Raw genomic sequence first — 15,492 nt, 5'->3', positions numbered from 1 at the left:
TGTAAGTGCTGCTGCATTTTCTCCCATACACAGAGAAGTCAAAACGGAAAGTCACATATGGAGAGAGCAGGAGTGGGGGAGGCCTTTTTGTACTTTGAATGTAGTACAAGTATCTCCAGCACCCACAAAACAGAGCCTAAGTGAGCCAAAATACACAGCCTGGGTGCTAAGCTTGAAGCAGAGTAGAAACTTGGTCTTAGTCAGACAGTTCCGAGGAGTCCCACAAGTTGCAGTGGTCCCCTGCATTATATAAATTGTTTGAACTGCCAGTGGCACTGCATTTCTCCTGTTTCCTCTTCACAGAAGCTCAGCCTGAACTCAAAATTCTACTGGAATGAGAGAAGAGTGACTGTGCAGCCCCAGTTGTAAATCCTGTTTCTGAAGATCTTGAGTTTCTGATGTTCTATGAGCAGGTAAAACCTCCCCCTTCTGCTGCTGGGCAGTGTTGCAGGCTCTTCCTCAACACTTGACACCATTCAAACATGCATTTTGGGTGGATGGGGTCAGGGTGCTGGGGAGGTTGGGGAAGATACAGAGGGTGGCCTGTTACAACAAAGACTGTATGTGAGGAATAGGTAAGCCCACAGAACTACAGCACAAGCAGTTTCATTAGATCATACATCCCTGGTGACATGCTTTTCTCCATAATTCTGATGATGACTCATATACAACTTCAATTGGTCTACATCTTATGTAAGATATTCTGAGACTCTATGGCATAATTTCTAGGGAATTAAAAAAAAAAATCATATAAAATATAAGAAAGAAAACTGTCAGCTTTAGGCTGTTGGCAAGAACTTCAGGCTACATGACATAACAGGCCTTGGGAGCGTGTCTGTGGCTTTACCATCTATTTGAATTGCACCTGGTCCAGTAAGGCACTGGATCTATTACAGAGACAATAACGCAATATTAATTTGTGAAACTGCAAGCCTGTCTTTCAGTCAAAGAAGGAAATCCCTGAGAATGGGTTTATGTTAGTGCCAATGAAAGTTCAATGCACATCCAGCCCTCAAAAAAAATTACCTATCAGATACTTACTGCCAGGCAGGTGGGAAAACACAAACTAGTAGAGATAGTAGGAACTATGTCCAGGAATTATACAGTTTTACAACATGAAAAAAAATCTCCTTGGTCTTAAATTACAGCACAAAATATTGGCTGATGAGTCTGTGAATGGATAGGAGATGCATAGCTGAATTATTAGCTGCATATGGTTCCAAAAGACCTTCACATGTCTCATGGTACTAATTTCTCAGTCATTAATCATGACCTTACAACTAAGTCATGAGACTGAATCAAAAGGTTTAATCTGATTTGAGAAGTCATCCTGTTAATCTATGACAATATGCTGTGTTTCTATTAAGGGATTAACGTCAGGATTTTCTGTTACAGTAATTACAGAAATTCATAGTTGTTTGAGGAAAAAAAGATATTGCAGCACTGAAATAGTTGACATTTCATGAGTTTTGTACATGAGCTAGTAATTGTCATATGTTTCTGCCAGAATATTTAATGTATGGCTAAGTGCAATGAAACAGATTTCTCAGTAACACTCACACATTTTTTGTTCTGACTGTGGAAGCAATGAGATTCATTTGTCCTAAATGAGTGACCTAGAAGTTTGAGGTATGAGAGTGGATTAATAAAGACTTTCTTCATACATTGTGTTTCTACATACATAAAGGGAAAGAATAGGACCATCATAGACATTTTCCTCATCAAACAATTGTTCAAGACAGGTTTGGACACGTTTCTTTGTTGCACACTTCACTTCTAAACATCTTAACAAAAGAGAAGCCAGCTCCAATACAAATGTTGAACTCTGATTCTTTAAATAAAATAGGAAGTCTTCTCATTGCATAGTTTAAAATAATCCCCTTAACTAGACACCCACATATACCTACCTAAAGATAGACAAACATATTAAAATTAAAAGGAATTTCTAATTCAAGCATCACAAACTGGAAAACATGTGAAATAAGACCAGTAAGACCATCATATCATAAGTATCAAACAACTATGATTTATACTCCAAATTTCCAGGTAAAACTGCAAACACTTGCTCAGTTGGACATTCTTCCTTAGGAATGGACAGTCCAACTTCATTTGCAAATCTGGCTGAAACACTTCTGTGCTGCTGGTCACCCATCTCTGCCCATAAATCTTCTTCAATGTAGTACAAAACAGACCAGAATCCTGAAGAAAAATTAACTCACATAGTAGATTCCTAATTGATTTCCTGGCTTCAAAAAGAGAACCTTACCCAGTGACTTCTCCGGAGCTCAGTTCTACTCAGTTCTAGCTGACTACAAGAAAGAGCAGGGCAAGACTTTTTCCTTCAACTCAACTGGGCGCCCCTTTCAGAAATTATTAAGCCCAGTTTTATTATTGTTATTGTTATTGTTATTGTTATTGTTATTGTTATTGCTATTACCACAAACCTTGGTCTGAGTTGAAAGGTCACAATATAGGTCTTCCCTTGATCACAACTTAGAAACATTACTATATTTAGCAGGCATTAATAATAAGAAATCATAAGACTCAAACTTCTCATAACCACCCACAAAAAATTTGGCTATGTGTTTAAGAATGACATTAGAAATGCCAGATTCTTAAATCACAAGCAGGTAGGAAAAAAAGAAACCAACCCTGTTTGTTCTTCCTTAGAAGTAAATTTTGGCAAAAAGAAGGAACTTGAAAGAAGTCAAAGGCCATGCCATCACAATGCTGCATTCACATATGAACTGCTTGTGTTTATTGTTATACAAAAAAAAAATTCAAACAAGACCAATGGTACCTCACAGAAAATAGAAAGCTTGCTCTTAAAAGGGATGACCTTATCAAAGCACTGTACTCTATCCTTTTCAAGGAAATTTCACCAGAAAATTTTGGTAAAGTTTTATTCTGATGAAAAGGTCTTTTGTAGATGAAAATTATTCAGGTAGGACATTTGCAAATGACTGCATAAACAACCCATTCATGGAAGCCTGCTGCATCATTGTCTGCTTGAAAGATTAATTCATTTTTTAGATAGTCAGTGTACCAGCTATATCAGTGTGTGCTCCTTCTGGAGTCATACCTTTTCAGATTGAGATTTCTTTTCTAAAAAAAACCCATGGAGCTAGACTGGATTTATATAAACTGAATAACTACAAATTTGCAGCTATAGCAATTACATTAAGGGAGCTATATTTTGAAGACATACTGGAGATGTTAATGAAGACATACATTGAATCTGAAAGGTCAAACTTAGAGCACTTATAGCTGGAACCTTAGCTTGCCAGTGATTCCCTTTCCTGCCTGCCCACCAAGGAATTGCATTTCATATTTATAATACTGAATGTAGATAACAGGGACTCTATTTAATTGATGTCCTGAAAACATGGGCTGTGCTCTGTTGGTGACTGCCCAGTTACAATTCATGCCATATGTCAAACACTTGCCCTTTGCAAAAGCAGAAAGACCCCCTGAAAAACACAGCCTGTGCTCAGTCAACATGAGGAAGCAAGAATAAAGGGACAAAGCATTCTCATAGGCCAGGGACACAGGCTACAGGGCAGAAGTGTGGCAAGGTTCCTAGTTAAGAGGAGAGAGTCATACATGGGAAAACAAAAACACTTCATACTTCTGCCCTGATTGTTTACCACCCTGTCAACTGGGAATGAATCCCGCAAGCCATGAAAGAAAGACACCTCAAGGAATTTTGCGTGCAAGTCCTTCAATTAAGAAATCGTTTTCTTTAATTCTTTCCTTTCTACTACCTCTTTTCTGACAGATGGGGCAGGAAAATGGCTGGGACAAAAAATAGCCCATGGAATGCAATATATTTCTCAAAATGGTGACCAAACCCCTTCAGATTCTTGTAGCTTGTGGAATAAGTTTTTAGAGGCTGTCCGGGGCATCCAGTTGTTTTAATTTCATCAATTCCAAGAGAAACTATTGGTCTATGGTAATTTTTTTCCCAACGGTGCTGTCTCAGAAGTCTATGGAGTTGTGCTTCAGGAGAAGAGGACTCTCCAGCTTTACATAGCCATTAATCCTGACCAGAGCACTACAGTTAATGAGAAACTCTGGCTCCTTGCCTACAAACAGATGCCTTTTCATCTTTCAGAGTCAGGGAAGGGAAACAAATTTGCAGTGATTCTTTGAAAAGAGTATTAAAAATACTAGATTTTCACTCTTCCAGTCACATGAACATGCCTCTGCCTATAGAAATAGGGAAACAATTCATCTCGCAGTAAAGCAACACATTTCAGGAACACAATGAAGATATTTTTAGTATCTAAGCAACTGGCCACAGTGGTGTCTTTTAAAATAACAAATTATTCTCTCCCGAACTGAAGCTTGCAGAATTAACCTGAAAAATTTCAGTCATGTTTCTCCCACTTGTTGGTCAGCTATGAAACTGCTCTCTTTTTTTTTTTTTTTTTTTTTTTGTTTGCTTTTGCAGCTGACATGATTGAGCCATTCTCTCTTCAGCTTCGGGGTTTTCAGAAATTTTTTAGGCAGAAATTTTTTCCCAAATGGTATTTGAAAAATGCCTTACTTTGGAAAACTCAGCTAAGAGAAAACCTACCTTCTCCCTGAACCAAAGTAATAAATATTTCTCTATATACAAATTAATTAGTATCAGTTATGCAGACTGTTTTCATTAGAGGATTTATTTGGTGAAAGGGCATGTCTGTAATTCCTGTGAAGCAAACCAGTTTCCAGTCATAGAAAGTGGTGGCTTACTGCTGCACTGTGTTCTGGCTGAGAGGAAGTTACGAAGTTAAATTTCTTCTTAACAGCTAATATAATGCTGTGCTTTGCACTTGTGACTAAGATAATGTTGATGACATACTGCTGTTTTTATTTATTTATGAACAGTTCTTGGACAGCAGGAATCCTTCTCTGCTTCTCACTTGCCCCTGCAGAGAGCAGGCAGTTGGGTGGGTGAGGAGCTGGGAAGGGACACATCTGGGAATGTAGTGGACTATATGACCTTCTGCTCAGCAGTAAAAGCTGGAGGAAAGGAGGAAGAAGAATGCATGTTTGTGGTGATAACATTTGTCTTCCAAAGGTGCCATCACATGTGCTGAGGTCCCACTTTCCTGGAAAGGCAGGATGCTTTTGGATAATGCAGTAATTTTGTAGTTGCAATGTAACAATGTGGAGAAACAACAAGAATTCAACTTTGATTGTGTGTGTAAACTGTCCTTCTTTACTAGGTTTGGGATGAAGTTACTTGGATTTTCAGGTGTAGAACTTTTTTTGTGGATACAAGTGAGTTTTTAAGGAGTATATAATGAATATATAATTTAATGACAATTCAATTTCACAGAGACAAGAGGTGGAAAATATTTTGTGTAGGTGTCCAGGCTTTGACAGTGGAGGGTCTGCAGCACTGGCCTCTGTGAGAAGAGGCCAAGAGATAAGTTGCGGTGGACACAGATGATTCCAGGCACTTCCAGCCGGTTCCAACAGACCCAACACTGGACATAGCTGAGCCCCCCCAGTCAAGCTCACATCACCTCTCAGCAAAGGTCACAATGCTGTGAATAGTGAGATTAAAAAAATACAAGAAATGATCCTGCAAACACCAAGGTCCGAAAAGGAGGAGACGGAAAAAGCTGTCCAAGCTCCAGAGTAGTGATTCCCCCTGTGGGCCACGGAGAGGATCACATTGGAGCACAAAGCCACATTACAATAAATGTAGATACTTTCTGTCAGGAACTGTTTCCTGTGGAGAGCTCCTCTTCCCAAAAATTATGAAAGCTGGGCTGTGTCATGCTTGAAAAAGCCTCTTTGTCCACCAACTATAGAAGGGGTCTAAACAATGACTGTTACTACCATGAAATATTGTATTTTTAGGACACATGGGATCCCTTATGTCCTTTACATTTGAACGCTGTCTTGTTCTGGAATAACTGTGCCTTGCAGGCAGAAGGACATGATGAACTTAGTTATGACTCTTCTCTTTTTGTCCTCCTGGTTCTTGACTTCTGCTTCCATCCAAGACTCAGGGACCACTGAGCAATGAGAAAAATTTCCTATTACTAGGGGTACCTTCTGCAACTGAAAAAAACAGGAATGAATCCTGCAGTTAGAAAGCATAAGCATTGCTGAAGTTTTGTCCCTGTGACAGAGTACAAGAATCAGGGTATAAGTTCCTTTCATACAGCTGCATAGCACTTTAACTATTCAATGCACTATACACAGGATAGTAAGCTGCTCTCTGTGAGTATACACTGCTCTTTAACGCTTTATTGGTATTTAAGGGGAATGCAGACTTGTCCTGTCAACAAGGCAGGTGGAGTGAGGTGATGAATGCTCCTACCATAATTTCTGTGAATGCATGCCCTTGTGTCAGTAGAGCTAAACCAGTAGCCTGCTCAGTTACAACAGAGAAATAAGCACATATGTTTCATACTATTTTCCTGGGCCAAGAATCCCTTCACATTATCACTGCGCTGAAGTCCTTTGGGAAATAAGTATCAGGAGAGGATTTTTTGAAACACAAGTTCAAAGTGGCCTGAAATACTGTAATATGGAGCTTGCTGTTCCCATCCTGTTCTTCAGCTATATCACAGATGACCTTGAACTTTTGAGTTCTGAGCCTGACCCCAGACTGAGGAATGAGGATTTCACAAGGAAATTCTTTTGTGGTAATAATTTCCTGAAGCTTTTCTGTACTGTGGTATGTTTCTCACTGTGGGTTTCCTTACTGATAGAAAATGGGAGGTAAGCATTGAAAACTGGGTTCTAATGACTCATCCTTACTTTGTTTTTCTCAGATGCAGTGGTTTTTGGGGTTGGTGTGGGTTTTTTGTTAGTGTTTTTTTGTTTGTTTGGTTTTGTTCTGTTTTCCAGGGGATTTTTGGTGTCTTTTTTTTAGTAGCAACATACCATTCCAGAGAAGAAAAAAACCCAAACCACTATTTCCTGCTTTCTTTATTGTAGTCTGTCAGCTCCTGGAGAAAAAAGATCTTGTTTCCTGATCTTTCCAAAAGCTGTGAAAACTCCTGCTGACCCTCTCTTGAAAGTTCCAGACTACTGAATTGGCTACAATTCTCTGTGAATGAAATCCAAGAAGCTGTTTTCTGGCCAGCTCATCCCTTCACAGCCCTGTGAAAGCAGAATTACACAGGTGTTTTTTGCCACATACCCATTATTTAGAGACTTTCAGATGCTAATGCCACTGATTATACGAAGAGATTTCCCCTTATATGGCTCCGAAACAAATTTTACCTGTACAGTATTGAAGAGAAGAGAGAGAATTTGCTACAAGAAAATGGAGTCCTTTCAGAAGAATGCTTTGTGAACATCAGTGCAGGAGAGAAAGATTGTGCATTGAATGAAGATGATAAATTAATTTTTTCTTTCAAGGAAGAATAAAGGACATACAAAATTAAAAGCACTATTGCTTAAAAGGCAAATCACAACACATACAGACAACAATAACTGCAAATTCACACTTCATCTGCTTAGAAATGACTATTAGGGCAAAACATGGTAAATTACTCTATAGAAAATGCAGAAAAAAGTACCTTGTGCAAAAAAGAATCATTTATTTCTTTACATGATTGTTAACAGTTAATGCTCCCCCTTCTTGAATCTACAGAGATTCCAACAGTCTCTCTTTCTTTCTTTCAGCAGGGAAGGCTGAGATTGTTTGAGCATTAATGTTTAATACTGAGTACATTGCAGCTGAAAACAGAGGAGCGTACAAGCGGAATGTCCTGTCCTGCCACAGGATTCCTAAATGTCCTTGTGCAACTCATGTCAGTCAAGATGAAAGAGCAGGACAGTTCTGAGATACAGATATAAATCAGAGCATGTGCAACTTGAGGTGTCTTCTATAGACACAGGTGAGAGCCCAGCACATCTCAGCTGAGATTCATGACAAGCTCATACACTAGACAGTTCTCAGGTTCCCAGTGCCATCAACTCTGCCTTTCCGTCAGGATCACACCATTCTTCTGTCCAGAAGCACTTCCTTTTTAACTAAGATGAGAAATTCATATCTTGACCTGATTGGATATCCCATTCTTCTTTCTGTGTCTCTTGGGAACTATCTTAAGGAAGGTGACCAGCAGGCCAGCAAATGCCAAAGTAATGAGCTTCACACGATCATGAGTAAAGCTTCAGTCAGAGCACACAGATAAGGTCTTACAAACCCACTTATTTTGTTACAGATTACAACATTGGTCTTCTCTGTAACTGCTGCCTGCGCATTCTGTAGTAATAGGAGCTTCTTTTTCTATACAGTTATCTCAAACCACTGTACATGCATTCCTCCCTCTGTTCAGCTTTGTGAGCCCTTGTCTTGGTTTGATAAGACAGGTGTCTTCTCAGGAGGGCAGGAGCCCCCCTTGAAATGGAAAATGTAAACTCCCTCCCTCCAAATTATTATAATTAAGGGGCTCTCAGGAATAGATGTAGGAGTAGCAATAAGAGTTCTTTACTAGGAAAAAAAAAATTAAAAAGCAGAATATGACCTGACACCCTGTGGATTATGGAGCTGGTAGCTGTCTGATGAAATGGTGGCTGCAGTCCCCCTGCAGTGACAGGTGTGGTTCTGCTGGAGCAGTGATCCTGTAGAAGGGTGCAGTTTTCCTCTGAAGGTCAACTGGTGGTGTAGATGGGCCTGGTATACCTCTGGAAATCCAGTGGGAAAAGGCTCACTGTGGTGTTTGGGATCTCTGATGATATCCAGGTAGGAATGCTTGGCTCCTCCCTCTGGGCAGAACATCTCTCAATGGGATTATGGAATTTTATCAGTCATGCATTAGCCCGTTAACAGAAGATATCTCCTGAAGGGAGGATTGGTTGTGGAAGCGATAAAGAAAACTGCCCCACCTGGTTTTAACAGGTGGCCCAATTAACAGAAGATAACTGCCCCACTTCTAACAGATGGCAATAGAATACACACCCCCAGCCACATCTTGCATTTGCAACCCAGGACAACCCAGATTTATCTGTGTTGCTATTCTACACATTATCTGGGTGTTTCATTCCATGCGGGGTCATAGTGAAAGACAAATACAGTGCAAATGGCATGAAAATGTTTGGGAAAATGATAGGTGTTATCAGACATTTATTGGTTGCTCACCCAAATGCAAGAGTCCAGCAAGTCTCTATGGAGACTAATTTCTATCTAAAAAGCTTCTAAGATACATGCTGGCTTATTGTTGCATAATGTGGCAGCTACAAGGATTATAGCCAGCAACAGTCTTTTATAGTAGCTTGAAAGAAATTACCATTACAGAGTAATCTTACACCCATTTTGACCCAGTGTATGGATCCAACCCACTGACTGCAAAATACTTTAGTTAAGGAGTCATGCAGCCACTGAGCACACCCAAAGAATATGTTTCATCTATAAGATGTGTGAAATTTCAAGCAGGCAAGCTGACTGCTTGAATGCCAGAATAATACAGACGGTTTCAGGCCATTTCAGTCTGATCTAAATATCTGCCTTTTATGAGAGTTCTTTTAAGTCCAGAAATCAGACTTTGCCTTTCTTCTCCTTCATCTTTGAATACAGCCATCGTTTCAAAAGGCATAATGAAGAATGTATCATGTTGATACTTTGCAGTTCTGGAAGAGAAAAAAAAAAAGCTGTTATCATCACTGTCAGCATTAATAATTTTTATTTTTATTAAAAAAACCCATTTATAAAATGAACTTTTCTCTTTACAGAAAACAGAAGCAGAACAGGAAAATGGGCAAATGTTACAACCTGAAGCTGTCACAACATCTCTCCTGAGAATTTTGTCTGCCAGACTTGTCACAATCCATCACACTGATTGCTGTGTCATCTTGCATCTTGAATGAGCTGTTCTTGGCAAGAAAAAGCTAAACTTTCTTCCAGGGCTTTGCAGCCCCTTTCCCTGCAACAGTGACAAAGAGATGGTGCCATTTATCTGGGCCTTCCACAAGTGAGGAATGTCCCTACCTTTCTTTCACACTGAGACTCAGAAAACAGCAAGTGTTTAGTTAAGCAGTAAAGATGTACAGCTGAGGCCTTGGTGTCTCTGCCATATCATACATCAATTTCTGATTGCCGGTTTGTAAAGTGGCACCTTTCCACTCTGCCCTTTCTCCTTGCTCTGGGAAGAAAAGATCTGGCACGTGGGGTTGAAGAACCAGACGGTGATGGGCCAGATATGTTTGCCCTGCATGAGACAGAACTGGGAGCAAACATGTGGAGAGGACAGGTGATGTGTAAGACATGGCACGGCCATGATGAGGAAAGCAAAGACAGTGAGGAAGCCAGGAGCACTGCTATCCTTTTTGGTTAACTATTTGCTTTTACAACAAGCTTATTTTCCCTTGCTGGTGTGCTAGCAAATGATACACATCCATTCTCCCCTACAGCTGTCTTTAAAGAAGGAAAGAAAACTATCCTTTTCTACATATGGAAAAATTAATATACTCTAGGAAAGGCAGCTCTGCCACTGTCGCATCAGTACTTGGAGCAATCACACCATACATGCACAGAACATATGGATGCACTAGGTAATCCTTGTAACTGTTTTAATATTACAAGACCACAGGGAACCGAGCTTTGCAGTTGAACAGCATGGAGCAAATCAATAAAAATTTCAATGTGAATTGCATATCTAAAGGCTAAAAGGCTAACGCCTTGTGCCAAGATACAGAGCAGTGGCAGAGGATGGAAAATTACTTACTTTAATTAGTTTAAAAAGTAAAGAGGAAGGTTATGAAGATTTCTGGATGATTCATAAATGCTATGCTTCTTTTAATCTAGTCATTACAGGATTGAAAAATGAACTCCATAGGAATTTTCCTTTATGCTCTGAAAATTGGTGATTTTTTTTACAGCTATTTCAACTATCAAAGCAATCCCTGATTTACTGACCTGGAACTATCTTCTGCCTTATTAAGAAACAATGTCTGAGACTGATTGCTGTTGCTGATACAATTATTAACTGACAGCAGAAAAGCTGGCGAGAGAAAGGAATCCTGGCTGTTTAGATTATATGGGCCTCTTTCCAGATTATCCAGTGCATCTGGATTGGACACATCTCATACACTCATACTTTCTCACCAGAAACTTCTTTCTCTTTACCCTTCTCCTTCCACATTCAGCCCATTTCTTTTGGATATCAGGCAGCAATATGCCAGTGAAGATATTCCAAGTCTCATTCAAAACAACTGAGCAGGTTCACCTGAAACTTTCTAAAGCATTTAGCCAGAGCTACACACCTGGCATGGAAAAGTAGCCGAGTGTATAGAAAGCTGCTAATTGTATAATGGAAAACATCTATCCCCTAGCACACCATCTGCTTTCCCAAAAGTGACAGAACCAGTCACCATGATTTGCTTTCTGTCCAAGGTCATTGTAGCTCTTTTTCTTTGAAAAGCATATGTCAACAAGTGGCATTTCTAATTACACCTCAGCCTCTTTGAATACATTTGTTTCACTGAGATCTTAAGAAGAGGATCTGCAGTGAGATATGTCTGGGAAGTCAGTAACAACATACAGATAAGAAGTGCTAGACTAAGCAAATGAAGTTACAATTTTAGAACCTCATTACTGGTAAGTTTGTGCATATTTGTACCATGCTGAAAGAGGTTCAGTCAGATGGAGCAGGCACATTTGGGGGCAATAGAGACGTAAATGACATACTAAATTTTGTCCCTAAATTAGATTTTCTGCTAAAATCTAGGTACCTTCTCTGTGGCACTAGGGAGTCAAGAAGAAACAAGATGGATGCTGTCAGATGCATAATATAATCCTAGCAGTCCTGACACTTTGGAAGACTTGGAGATTTCCCTGTAGCCTGTTCTCCTTCTTTTCTTTTGTGGTTTCTGCTACCTTTCCTTACCTCAAGCTCTTGGGACCCATTCCAGGTGTTGGTAGAACATTCCTTTATCCTGACTGTATGCGAGATGAAGGAGAAAATGCCCTATACACAGGACTGAATTCTGTGTACTGAATCAGGGGGAACTGCACAACTGATTTTCCAGAACTGTTGGCAAATGAAGGTAAAATTAAAAGTTCTGTGCAGATCTGAATGTCTCAACAAGTGAGGACATCATCATTTGCCTGTCTGAAGCAAGTTTTCATGTCTTACCTTGCTGTGCTGTGAATGTGTTTTCTTGTGCAGTAATTCTCACAACACTGCTTGATAATTTCTAACAGAGCAGGAGTAATAGCCTGGAAAAACCTCCACAAACTGAAATGCAGGTGAGAACAGCATGTCTCAAGTGCTGGTCTCATTCTGATTTCTGAAACACTAAAAAAAAGTTTGGTGCCTTTTTTTTTTTTTTTCTTTTAACTGTGATATGCTATTTGGGCTCAAATTGCACTTCACTGACAATCCAAGACCAAGTCTCAGAAGGATAACAATTCACTTTCTTTCCACCTGCTGTCCCTGGGACTCAGCAGCCAGGTTATAAGCAAAGTTATGATTTTATCTATTTGTCCCTGCTAGCGGTGGTAAAAATCTGTTAATCTAAAGGCAGTTATCACAGCCATATAATTTCAACTTCTCAATTTTTAGAGAGGAGAGTGAAATCTTTGCTGAAGGACTACATAGCTCATGGTTTTACCAGTTTGGCTTTACCACAGAGCAGAATCTGGCCATTCAACCTTAAGAAATTCGGGTGTGGACAACTACTAGACTAGACTCTACTGCCCCAGTCTCAGTCTGTCCTGGCCTCACCCCCTGGTGATTTTTACTCTCCTTCTGGTGATTTTTTGATTAACTATATTCCTCCCCCTAAATGGACAAATTAATAAAAGAAAGATAATATAATAATAAGATACAAAGAAAAGGGAAAATTTATTGTAACAAGAGCTACCAATTATTTTGTGGTTTTGGGAATGTAACGACTGCACATCAAGCGCACAGTTCAAACTTCTTGCACCTCCTCATCTAGGGTCAGGTGATATTTATCCCTTTTCTCATGGAAAATATCACCTGTGCTGAAAGATAGGAAGCTAGGAACTGCTGCAATAGCTCACCAAATGTATGATTAGTAGCAATTCTTTACCTTGACAACAGGATGAGAAAGAAAAATCATCTGTGTGGGTAAGATAAACCTCTGGAAGCAACAGTATGCTGAGGCATCAGCATCTTCAGTCTCCCTCCTACCAGCAATGTAAAAGTGCAGACTGCAAACCTTCTGCTCAATGAATTACTAGGAAAATCTATAGCTTGCTCCATCTTTGTACTTTATTTCACCTATAATCATAAAAAATTTATAAGTATTCAACATGTCAAAAATTGTGCTCAGGTATACTGTATTAAAACATCTCCTTTTTATCTCCCTGGATTTTCACAAACAGCCCTCCAGCTCACTAAATTAGGGAACCTGAAAGGCTAATCTCAAACACATGATCACTCACAGGTTTACATTATCAGCTGCTCACATGCTTAATTATACGTTTCTTATTGCTTTTCGAGCTTAAAATATCTCTGAAATTATAAAAACACATAAAAGACGGAGCCATCTATTTCTGCAAGAACTGGGTTGAAAACTGACTGCATGACACATGAACCACCTATTTTGGAAAGACATTATCAGAAAATGACACAGAAGAATGTGTTTTAAAGAAAAAGCATAATTTCAGAAATCCCTCATTGTTTAAGTAGCAACAAAACCAACAAACTAACAAAACAAAATCCCAAGTGAACACAAAAGAAAGGGAAAAAAATATAGGCATTTAGACTACAGAAAGTAGTTTTGATTCTGAATTTCATTTTTTTTCTGCCCACACTGAAAAAAGGTTATGCAACTTTTTCAGAAAAAAATCTGAAGATTGTGCATTAAGAGTTCTCAATGTGTTTATGTAGCAACAGTGAAGTTACTTCTGGCAGAACTGGCTGAGCCTGAATCAGCTAATCTCAGATATTTCTGGAGAGCACAAGAAGGAATAAAACTCTATTCTTGTCCTGAGAGGTAAATGAATGTTTCTCTAACTTGTAGTGTCTTTGAGCTCCTTATTTTCTACTGTCAGCTATAAAACTGCCCTGACCCACTGGTCAGCTACTGCAGATTTGGGCTGTGGAGGAGGAATTTGAACAGTCAGGTCATCATACAGCATTAACAAAAACATGGAACATTTCCATGGACATTCATACAACAGGGTTAAAATAAAGTGGACCTGAAAATTAATCACTTCTCCATGGCACAAGATACTGAAAGCAGTTTTAATACAGATTTCACAGTGGTTTTCAGGCCCTATACAGTTAGAGCAGTTAATGTAGCCTTTCAAACTTCTCATACACAAAGCTAAACAAGTGCAACATACATTTATCTTCTTTCTTGATTTAAAGACTTCCAGTTTTCATGTTAACCCTTAGTCACTCTCTTTTGTTAATAGCTTTTAAGTGTAGAACATGGTCTGTTTCCCTGTTGTTTTTTAGCATTATTCTCCTACTCTGCTTGGAGTCAGTCAGTCACCAAGGGTAGCTTTGACATGACTCATTCTATCTCCTGGATGATCTAACAGATTGTAAATATGAAGATTTGTGGGAGAATACACTAGAGAGATTGCACCTGGATGTTTATATCATTAAAAATATCACTACCTTGTGTTGTTCCTGTCCAACAAAGGAGACTTTTATATGTAAATCTTTCCCTAAGCATGCTACTGAGATACATAAAACTGCCTCGTTCTTCTGAGCAGCAAGAGACCATGAAGAACTCCCTGTTTCAACTGTAAGTTATGAGCACCCTGGAGGATGCAGTAACATATCCAAAGGAGCCTTCATCTTTATGGAATACTGACGTCTCCCTTCCTCATGGCAATAAGCTCACTTCCAAGTCCTTCCAACTACAATAAAAGGCAGAAAAAAATTGAAGGTATTTACATACTTTTGAGTAAAGACCTCTTCATTAAAAAACTCTTAATTAAAAACCGCCATCTATGCCTTCTGCTTAATGAACATTCCTAAGTGTCACAGGTGCTCCAGTGTAAACATGAGAAGTTTGACTCCTTGTATGGACACACCTTAAGTGCTCTGTGCAAAAAAGCAGTGACTAGAGTGGGATGAATGCACATTCTTGAAGGAGTTGGCATAGGTGAGCAGACATTCCCAGTGCTCTTGGAGCAACACAAAGGCTTAGTAGGCATCAGTGAGTTTCTAACACAGAAGGCAATCTACCATAAGAGGTTTCGGAAATCTGTATGTTTCAGTCTGATCTTATTCTGTAGGGCACACCAACTCACCTTCACAAAAAGGTTTTCACAACACAGGCTGTTGTTATGATCCCTGTTATGATCCACACAGATTGGTTCACCATTTAATTCTGCTTGCAAGGACTTTAAACAGACTCAAGATCCTCTCATCAAAAGGCCAAACTAACACAGCAACAAGGCACTGTGGGCATGTAGGCGTGAAGGCTCAGGATGGGTCAACAAGACTCACTTCTTGTCTCTGATTATATAACCTCTCCATTCCTATGTCATACCCCAGCACATCCAGACCTGAATGGAGTGCACCAACTGCTCAGTAATGGCTTCTTGCA

The 15,492-nt window shown here is 39.4% G+C and overlaps 2 long non-coding RNA genes across 2 annotated transcripts; both read left to right on the top strand.

Moving 5' to 3' along the window:
- Nucleotides 1-347: 347 nt before the first annotated feature.
- On the top strand, nt 348-7,180 carry LOC135289227 (uncharacterized). The gene is made up of 3 exons (XR_010352008.1): nt 348-413; nt 6,565-6,650; nt 6,946-7,180. It is a non-coding gene; the product is annotated as an uncharacterized LOC135289227 (long non-coding RNA).
- A 534-nt stretch (nt 7,181-7,714) lies between these two features.
- Nucleotides 7,715-13,917, top strand: LOC135289226 (uncharacterized). The gene is made up of 2 exons (XR_010352007.1): nt 7,715-7,853; nt 9,688-13,917. It is a non-coding gene; the product is annotated as an uncharacterized LOC135289226 (long non-coding RNA).
- Nucleotides 13,918-15,492: the final 1,575 nt, after the last annotated feature.

The sequence above is a fragment of the Passer domesticus genome, chromosome Z (genome assembly GCF_036417665.1).
Source record: "Passer domesticus isolate bPasDom1 chromosome Z, bPasDom1.hap1, whole genome shotgun sequence".
NCBI lineage: Eukaryota > Metazoa > Chordata > Aves > Passeriformes > Passeridae > Passer > Passer domesticus.
This window is presented reverse-complemented; position numbering and strand designations above follow the sequence as displayed.